Consider the following 10,190-nt stretch of genomic DNA (forward strand, 5'->3'; position numbering starts at 1 on the left):
ACTCTCACAATGTAACCCAAGGTATGTTTTTGATATAAACTTATCAGGTACTCTTTCCGTTTAATATTATGCGACGTTTTGGTTTGTCTTATAAATCAATTCTATTTAAACTTTATTATGTTTATTAAGAATGGTGTAGCAATATTTACAACATCAAGGCCTCCTTCATTCGCTCCTTTAGATTTTGGATTTTGATGATCATGCTTCTTAATTGCTAAATGTTGTATTTCGTGTAAAAATATTCTATATAAATATTTCTTACTTAACCATTCGAAAGAAAAATCTTAACATTTTTAGTTGTAAATTTAATCACTTATACCCACAAATAACTACAATATAAATCAGATGATCCAATAATCCAAAATCTCCAGAAGAAAAGAACACCTCCTAAATCTAACACTGATTATATTTTCATACTATATTTATTCTGTGTTAAAAATATTATTATGTTTCTCAATAAATTTGATCAAACTTATATACTTCTAAGTTGCCTTAAAAATACAAAATGCCTTATAATATGTAACAAAAAGAGCAGCATATATCTAGTGCAAAGTAGAAAGATTTAAGTGATCAATACAAGAAAATTCTACTCCCTCCTCTTTCATCTATTTGAGATTGTAACAACTTCAACTGGAGAAATAATGGCTTATTTATCGCTCTACAGTCTACACACTCCCATTTTTTTGTGTTATTTCCATTTCTACAGACTAGAGACTGTGGTGCCCTGAACACTGTTCACTAAAATTAAATGAAACACAGCTACGACAACAGCTACAGAAGATGTCAACAAGGAGCTTTAATCGAGAATAGTGACATGGCATGCCACGTGGCACGTGATCCTTAATTATCTGGTCCAAGACTTATCATTATCACAAAATATCCTGCAACTGGATATAAAGATAGCAACAAAACAGCAGTAATTAAATAGTACTTGTAGTATATGCTTCTGGCTCTGTTTTTTTCGTTGATAGTCTCCACGGTAACAATTTTACCAATATTCTGTGACTCTACGAATATATTAAAATACAGTTTTTTAGTATAATGTAACTGCATGGAAGTAGTTTTCACTACGAATATTCTATGTACATATCGAAGATGTTCACGTTCACGTAGCACCCCACCTATATTTTTTATTTATTTTATGTAAAAGTTTAACCCGAAGGTAATATGGTTGGAGTAAATTAGGTTTATAAGGCCTCATCCGTTTCCCCTCTTCTTTAACCCTAGACTCTCTTTTTTTCGTACGCACGCATCTCGAACTGATAAACGGTGTGTTTTTTGAAAGTTTTCTATAGAAAAGTTACTTTAAAAATTCAGATTAATCTAATTTTCTAATTTTTTATAGTTAATAGTTAATTAATCATATATTAATCCATTACCATGTTTTTCGTGTTGGCTAATAACCAAGGTGCCTAAGCTTGCCTAAACATATTTAAACTCTCTGTGTAGCACGTTCTAACCAAACAAACACTTTTCCCTGACGGATCGATGTCGAACCAAGACTCACGCTAAACCAAACTAGATAACTAATGGGCTATGATATCACACTTTCTCCTCCCCTCTCCTTTCACGCTTAGAAGTGTCACTGTTTTTGGCCCCAAACCGGACTTGGCTTATGGCCAGAAAAGTCTTTGTGCCCCCGTTGTCAATAGGAGGAGGAACCAATGCCATACCCGATTGTCGTTAAGGTTGTTTCCTCCCATCCGTGCAATAGTACGTTGGCAACACCACCTCATGCCATCGCTAGCTAGCAGCCTAGCACGAGACGACGAGGAGCTGCGCCCACCGCATCCACTACCTCCCATCACCACACAAGTTGCCAATGTCACCTTTGTAACATCCTAAACCCAAACTCGCATAGCTCATTCTACACGTTGGGTGAGCTCATATTCAATAGCACCACACTTGTATTATACATTCGTCGTTGAAAGGGTTAACCCATAGGTACTATCATGGGGTGAACTAGGTATATTGGTCCAAACCTATCTAAACTTTTCATATGGGACTAATACCACCAATCAAAAGCTTGGGTCTACCGGGTCGAACTGAAACGAAAACATTCGGGCTAAAACACAACCAATGGGATGGGGTATTACACTCTCCCTCTTTAGGGTTCGCCATCAACGGCTTACCACTACTCGGCAAGTGAATACCCATGATCTCACTTGATGTCATGGCACTACGATGTGTCCCTACACAAAACACCACGTATGCACACCCGTGCAACGTGTGTTGAGACTCCGATACCACCAGTAACACCATAGCCCCAAACCCACATAGTCCACTCTACACATGAGTGGACCCACGTTCACATAGTACTCCGCTTACACTTTCATCCTTTACTTCATATAAAAGATTTAACCCGGAGATACTATGCTTAAGGTAAACTAGGTATATAAGCTAGCAAAGGCCGAAATATTATTCCATATGAGACTTATCCTACCAATCAAACACTTGGGTTTAAACAGACTGAACTAGAACGAGAACACACATGGGCCGAAACGCAACCAATGAGATAAGGTATTACAACCTTATCTCGCTATCAATGGTTGAGCACGAGAAGAGGAGGGAGTAGCCACCAACGCTGCCAAACTTGATAGTTGCATCAACCATCCCTGCACCTCCACAGAGACGAGCTCACCATCACCAACGACTGGCGTCATCGTAGCTTCTTGAGTGCCTTAGCCATCCCCTTTGCTAGTATGGCCTATGAAATGCCTAAACTCCATGGCCACACCCCACTGCCTTGTCTCTGTAGGTCACTGGTGGCCATGTAGCCATGGTACTACCTTGGTAGGTGTTGTCGTTACGTGTTGCACGGCTTTCTGGAGCGAGGAAAAGGGAGGTGAGATGTGTGGGCTGCTATAGGGTTGTTGTCGCTCACATGAGATGATGCGGGTGTGGGGAGTTTCGGCTTGTAAAACTCAGATGGTTTTAGACTAAGTTTATGAGATTGTAATGTTATATTTTAGGACAAATCTATTTGTATCATTTCTCTATCTTTTAAGCTAAGTATTTGAAAAATTATGGATGTTCAGAAATTAAACGGTTTGGCAAAACCTTACGATAAACATAATATACAGTGAATTATCTAAGTAATGTTGATGCAGATAGTTTCTAAAGAAACCATATAGTTTAAAATAATCATGTATATAGGAGGTGATTGTTTACAAACGAGAAATAATTTGCAACTAAAACTTTTATGTATATGTGTTCTAACGATCTAAAGCTAATGCAGAAAAATAAACTACGATAAAAACACACTAAGACCTATAATCTTCCTCAAATTTAAAAATAAATATAAGTATAATCGGATAAGAAATAAATGATAATTTATTTATGGTTCACGGACGGCCAGGTACGTCTTATTTCTTTATACGGTCTGAACACACGCGCATTCTTATCCCCTACCCTACGACAGAACTAACAGCATCATAACCGTGCTTGTCTCTGACTGGCTTTAATATATCGGTCAGATCAAGCTAGCCTTGATTTGCTGACGTGGCTGGCCAACCGCTACACAAATTACCCAAGCTAGCTGATGACTACCTCCCTACCATAATAATCTTATTTTTTATTTTTCCGTGTCTAATGTTTGATAATTCGTCTTATTTAAAAAATATATAAAATCTTTAAAAAATTAGTCACGTATAAAGTACTATTCATATTTTATCATCTAGTAATAATAAAAATATTAATCGTAGAAAAATTTTAAATAAGATAAATGGTTAACGTTGGATATGAAAAACGAAAAATAAAGTTATTATGGGATGGTAGTAATTAACTAAGCATATGCTTGGCTAATCATGGTGCCACACGCTAATCCAGTACTAGTAGGAGCAGTTCCATGGATTAGTTTAGCCGATGTACGTTGTGTGCACAGCTCCCGATGCATGGAGCAGGCACGGTCAAAAGTCCGGCGGAGTCAGCAAGAAGCAGCTCTCTGTCACTGACAGGTCAATTTTCGGAGGTCGTGTCTTTCGCGGCATCCCGATGAGAAAGAAGAGCATCACCGTAGTCTCTTGCCTTTTGCTTTTCTGTTTTATTGCTGTAAGTTATAATTAGAATTTTTAATTTTAAGTTTGATTTTAATATTTTTATCGCGGTTTATTGTTTAGTTTTGTCTTTTAGTTTCCTATAAACATGGATATAAAAATTATTTTGTATGTGCAAATATATTATTTGATTTTTTTTCTTAAAAATGTGACAAGATGACACCGTACATACTCGTGAGACTAGGGTTGCGCTCGGCGTGAGTGATGTTAACCGGTGTGGAAAACACAGTAATCGACTGATACATGATTAATTAATTATTAATTAGAAAAATAGATTAATTTAAATTTTTAAAGTAACTTTTCTCACGAGAGAATATAGTTTAGTAGTTTAAGAAACATATCCATAAAAAACGAGAGAACATAATTTAGATATCATGCCAAACGAATACGGGCTAGGGCGAGGAGAGAAGAGAGATCAAGATCGAAGAAGAGAAAGGGAAAAAAGTGAAGAATTAAAGCTGCGAGAGGCCGACCGGAATCATGGCTGTATTTTGCCATCAAACATGGCGTACTACGAATCATGGCATGCATGTATGATAGTTGATACTCGTACGTACTGTTGTGCTGGCTAGCTAGCTATCTATCACGGGAGAGTGATCAAAGATCAATGAGCCCGACTGAGTAATTAACTTGTAGTACTACTTTAATTTAATTGGTATTTTTTCTGTTTTTATTTAATATTATTGATTTTTATTTACGTTTAACCAGTTATTTTATTCGAAACTTTTATATAAATATGCGAAGTTATATGTCATCTTTTAAAGATCCTTTACTAATAAATCAAACCATAACATAATAATTAATAATTATGTAATATTTTTAAATAAGACGAATGATTAAACGTAGAGCCGATGGTAAACAATGTCAAATAAAAAAACAAAGTGCGTACTATCTTCCTGGATCGATCGGGTCAAAGGGTGACTAAGGCATGCAAACTAAAGCTAGTTACTTTAGTGTCGTTAAGCACCATATATTACTGTGTGCAGGAATTCCAGTACTAGAATGATCGAGCTAAACTCTAAAGATCCAGCTTAATATATATGCAGCTATTTGTCAGAGTGTGTTCAAGTTACAGATGTATGCCTTTACAGATAAATTTTGGCTTGATATAGGAATATATAGAGTCACCGTATTGTTAATGATTTTTAGAGATATTGATAATAATCTCACAGCTTACTTTACTTTTCTTCTAGAAGAGTTACCGATATTACAGTATCAGTCATGGTTTTTAAAAGTAGGATCATGATGAATATTGTTAATATCGGTCGTGATTGCATATATATTGCTCATTACGACTATAATAATATTGATATTCTTGGTTGCGGTACATTATCAATGTATTGTCACGACTATCTTTATGCCTGTGATAAGATGATCCTCTATCGGTCATGGACCGAACTGTTTGGCCATATCTACACCGGGTGTTCATATGACTCGTTACAGGCTATGTTATCCGTGATAGAGTTGTATTGACCCATTACAAGTATATCGTATCCGATGGGTTTGTTCCGTAGAAGTGAATATATCGTATACTTTAAAATGAAGGAGCAAGAGACAACAACTAATTGTAAAAATAATGAACTTGCTCTCAATATGCAAGGGAGGACTTAGAGCAACCGAGAGGCAGTAATAGCAACTTTCCAAAAGAAAACACACACACAGAGACTCACACAAACACTCCTAACGTGGTGTTTGGACTTTAGACAAACCTACAATGTCACTTTGAGGTTTGCTTTGTCCACACATGACCCACTTAAAATATTTTTGTCGTCAAGGTTAATTGAGAAGTACTCCTATAGTGCCATATAAATAAATTAATCCCTAATTGCCCATTAAATTAATCACGATCGGTGACAGCGACGTAATGAGATTCTAGAGGAGCAGCTTAGAAATAATTAACTACCCAATTTAGTCAAACAAGGGTGATGGGTTTGTTGCTGGTGATCGTGGAGCTGGTCTCCCTGTGGGCCAGTCCACATGGCAACTGTAAAGCAATTAATTTGCAATGCGTACATGCAAGAATCATTTGCAGAGATGACTTAAACATAGTGCGAGTTAGACAGATCCCACATCTCAAATGTATAAAGAAGTCCCTTCTCGTAGACTTCAAAGGCACGAACTACGGCCCCACAGGAGGTTATATGAGGGGTCTTGAAAACTGTCGTGACGCTTTGGTGACGAAGGTCACCGGAGTGACTATGGAAGGATTCCGTGGTAGTCTCAGACTCCCTCTAACTCAATCAATAGTTTGCTTTCGTTCAATTGTACCTGGCCCAAGCGCCTATCTATTTAGTACTTCAATTTTCATGCACAAAAAATTCCTATCAGATTACTGTTAACTATGGATATAATTGAAGATGGTTACAGTAAGCTAGACCATCTAAGACTAGAACTGCAGCTATTCTTGAGCACAGAGGTGAGAGGTATCGCCTTAATTAGCTTGATCAGGACAATATTATCATCTTGATCAGTTGCTGACAGTGATGATCGATGATAATGACTTGCCGGATCGGAAGTTGGAACTGATAAATACTACTCCGTGTCAAACCGTAACCAATTCTGTCTTATCTAAAATATAATCATTTTTAAACTCTTTATCCTATCAATCACTATTCATATATATATAATTATTTCCACTTTATATATGCTCACATACTCTCGTACTTCCAACCATGGTTTATGTATTAAGAGAAATTATAATATTTTTAATAACTTTAATCCTTACTAAATAACCGATATTTGAAATGTTGCAGGGAGTACAGCAGATGGAGATATTGGGACGGTAGTTTAGGGTTTATAATTAATTACATCGATCTCCACTGGCGTGATACGTACTCCTAAGAGTTTTTTTTATCACATTTAGGTGGTGTTTCACGTCGGATGTTTGGACATTTGCTAATTATGGATTAATTATGTTCAAAAAATTTGTCTTGTAGATTAGCTCTTATTTATAAAATTGTTTTTTTATTAGTTCGTGTTTAATACTTTAAATTAGTATCAAAATATCCGATGTGACATGGGGCTAAACAACCCCCTAATACAGCGGATACCATCGACCATTTTGAATGTGTCACTTCGCATATAAAGGTTGCACGTTGAATTTCGGCTAAGAGTTCAGACCATTCAAGTCTTGTGTTCAAATTGTCCATTTCACATTTATATGTCTCTAGCTTGTGCCTGCAGATATTTTTTGAATCCGAGTATTTAACTGACAAACTATTTGAAGAAAAAAATAAACACAATGGTTTTTACAACTTATTACTTCTGAGAAATGTAGCGTGTATTTGAAGGATAATTTAGATTCAATGTCAGTTTTGGAACAAAAGCGTTTTATTTACATTAACATATATTATATTAATGCATCGAGGAAAAACACATAATTCAAGCTAATATATATGGTTATATTCACCCCAAAATCAGTATACCAAACTATGTACTTAAAAGCTAAAAAAGGGCACAAGTGAATCTGCATGGATATCACATAAAAATATAAAAAAATGAATAAGACAGCGCAGGAGGACTGATAAATATATAGATAATTCTGTTTTGTTTTGCAGTCAGAACAATATTTGCTGCTCATTCGATATAAAATGAGCGTATTAATGTTTGTTCCAGCTTGATATTCCTCTTCATAATTTGTCTTCGTTTTCCAAGTGGTATTACCTAAGCAAATAAAAAATTATTTATAAATAAAATTTTTGCATATTTATTCTTAGCGATCTAAAAGCTAATGCTAGAAAATAAATTTTATTAAAAACCCTTCAAAATTAACTCTTAATTTTAAGGTTAAAACTTCAAATTTTGACATATAAACGTAAGCAGAAACGAAAAGATAAGACGTAAGCATTACTAAAACAAGATGGAACGATTAACTCATCGGTTGACTTGTGGATAATTATTAATCTCTTCTTCATGGGAAGGCCGGATGGGGTCAAGATTAATAGGCGACAATGACGCCGATGACAGTGGAGTTCATTTTGGCAACTTGGGCATCATCAAACAGTCTATTTTCAACGTGCTAAACTGGCAAAAGATTCTATAAAACCATAGGCATTACGAAAAATGCTGCTACCGTAGAAAGACGCACATGCGCCAGCTTTGACGGCTAGCTGTTCTCAAATTAATTAAGGATAGGATTTACTGTCATGCATTTAGTGATTGAGAGATACTACTCGTTCCACAAAAACCGTAATTTATTTCTAAAGTTCTAAATTTGTTCAAAAAACTTAATTTCTTGATTTGAGTTTATTTCTGTATTTCTAAGGGTTACTTCACCTAATCGATTAATTAAGGTCTGTATATTCAACTTGAGCTTAATTAGGAAATACAACCAAGACTTTTTTTTTTGCAGGAAAAAGTGTTAATGAGAAGAACCGTAGTCATCAATTTTATATTCATTCCTAATTTCTGTGAGAATTGCTAGAAACAAAGTATTTCTTTGACAAAGAAAATACCAGATTAGTGCAGCTTTTCTTTAGAAGGATTGGGCTTAACTAGAGTCTAGAGTTAGGACTGGTCATATGCACGCCCAGTTGCCCACATGTGTCATGTGTGCTGACGAACCTCGTCGTTTTGATTTTAATAAACATAAGTGAAACCTTATTAACGAGTACAAAATAATTTACGGTAAAACTTTTTTATATATATTCTTGGGAATTTAAAATTAAAGACTAGAAAGTAAACTACGACAAAAACCCAAAAATCAACTTCAATTTTATGTTTTAGAATTTAAATTTTAGCTTTAAGCATAAGCATAAAAAAATTATGAGAACCCTAGCACTATTATACTGTCCATCATACTTAGGGGCTCAGCCATATGTCCTTTACAATACAACATTTGTGGAAAAAAGGATGCCCATGAACATGCATAACAAAGTCCTACTCATATTACTTTTCTGCATTTATTCCAAAATTAAATATTCACAACAGTATAGTCTAGATATGATCTACTTTAAGTTGTTAATTCATACTGATAAAGACATAAAAAGATTTTACAGAGATCAACTTTAACTAACATACGATCAACATCAAGCGAAAAAACACACATATATACAATATATTCATGCTCAAATGATGTAAGAATTGAAAGTCTCATCATACATGCAATTAAGTATCATCATCCTCATTCAGGAATGTCTTGCAGGGTTTGGTAAGCAACTAACACCTCAATAAGTCCACACTCTTAGTCATCTGATTATGGTTTTATAAACATGATGATGTTGATGATAAAACCCATGATGGATTGAGTTTTGTGATGAGGCCAAATGTGGGGTCCCATATATGGGGGCCACCCATCCTGCTGGTCTGCCCTTCTTTTTTTCCCCTTTACTTTGACTCTCACAAGCAGCGGCTTAGCACCAAATCCAATCAAGCAATGGAACAAAAGGCGCAAAGAGATGAAGTAGCTTGTCTTTGAGAGGAAACTGGTGGCAGTGGCAGTAGAGTTGTAGTGTAAAATAAAAGGAGCTAAAGTGGAATAAAAACTGTCTAAAGACAAAAAAAAAAAGGCAGTGCCCGGTGCACACACAAACTCTACCTCAGTGCACACCATTTATCATATGGGCAGAGCTCCGGTGTTCCGTGACCTCGGCGATCTCCGACGGAATCTATTGTTAAATTGGCTAGGGAATGAATATAACGCTAAAAATTAAGTAAGATTAGTGTATTTCGATATCAATGTGTCAGTGAACTAGTTTTTCTAGCTCTGATATGGTTTATCGTGATCCTCCTAGCCCACAATACCTGATATCTTCCCTAAGTGAGAGGTCATGCTAATTAGATTGAAAAATACAAAAAAAGGGGAAGGATACAGTTACATTACCTAAAAAAACCAAGCAGGGAAATATGGGGCACACTTTTAAAACAAAGGGAGTATCCTCAAGCATCAACTAATGGTAGAGCAAAATTGAACCAAAAAGGTCTTTATAAGAGAAACAGAGATACATTGTCCAAATTTAACAAAAAAAGAAAAAAAAAAACCAAAGTACATTAGGCTCGGACTCGTTGTGCCCTAGTTGAGGATCTCCCCATCTGTCCGGGGGCGGAGCCAGGGGCATTTTATAGTGTTAGATGATACCAAGGATTTCTTGCAATCTCCATTATAAATTGATGTTTTTTAATATATATGCAATAATC

This window comes from Oryza brachyantha, chromosome 3 (genome assembly GCF_000231095.2).
Source record: "Oryza brachyantha chromosome 3, ObraRS2, whole genome shotgun sequence".
NCBI lineage: Eukaryota > Viridiplantae > Streptophyta > Magnoliopsida > Poales > Poaceae > Oryza > Oryza brachyantha.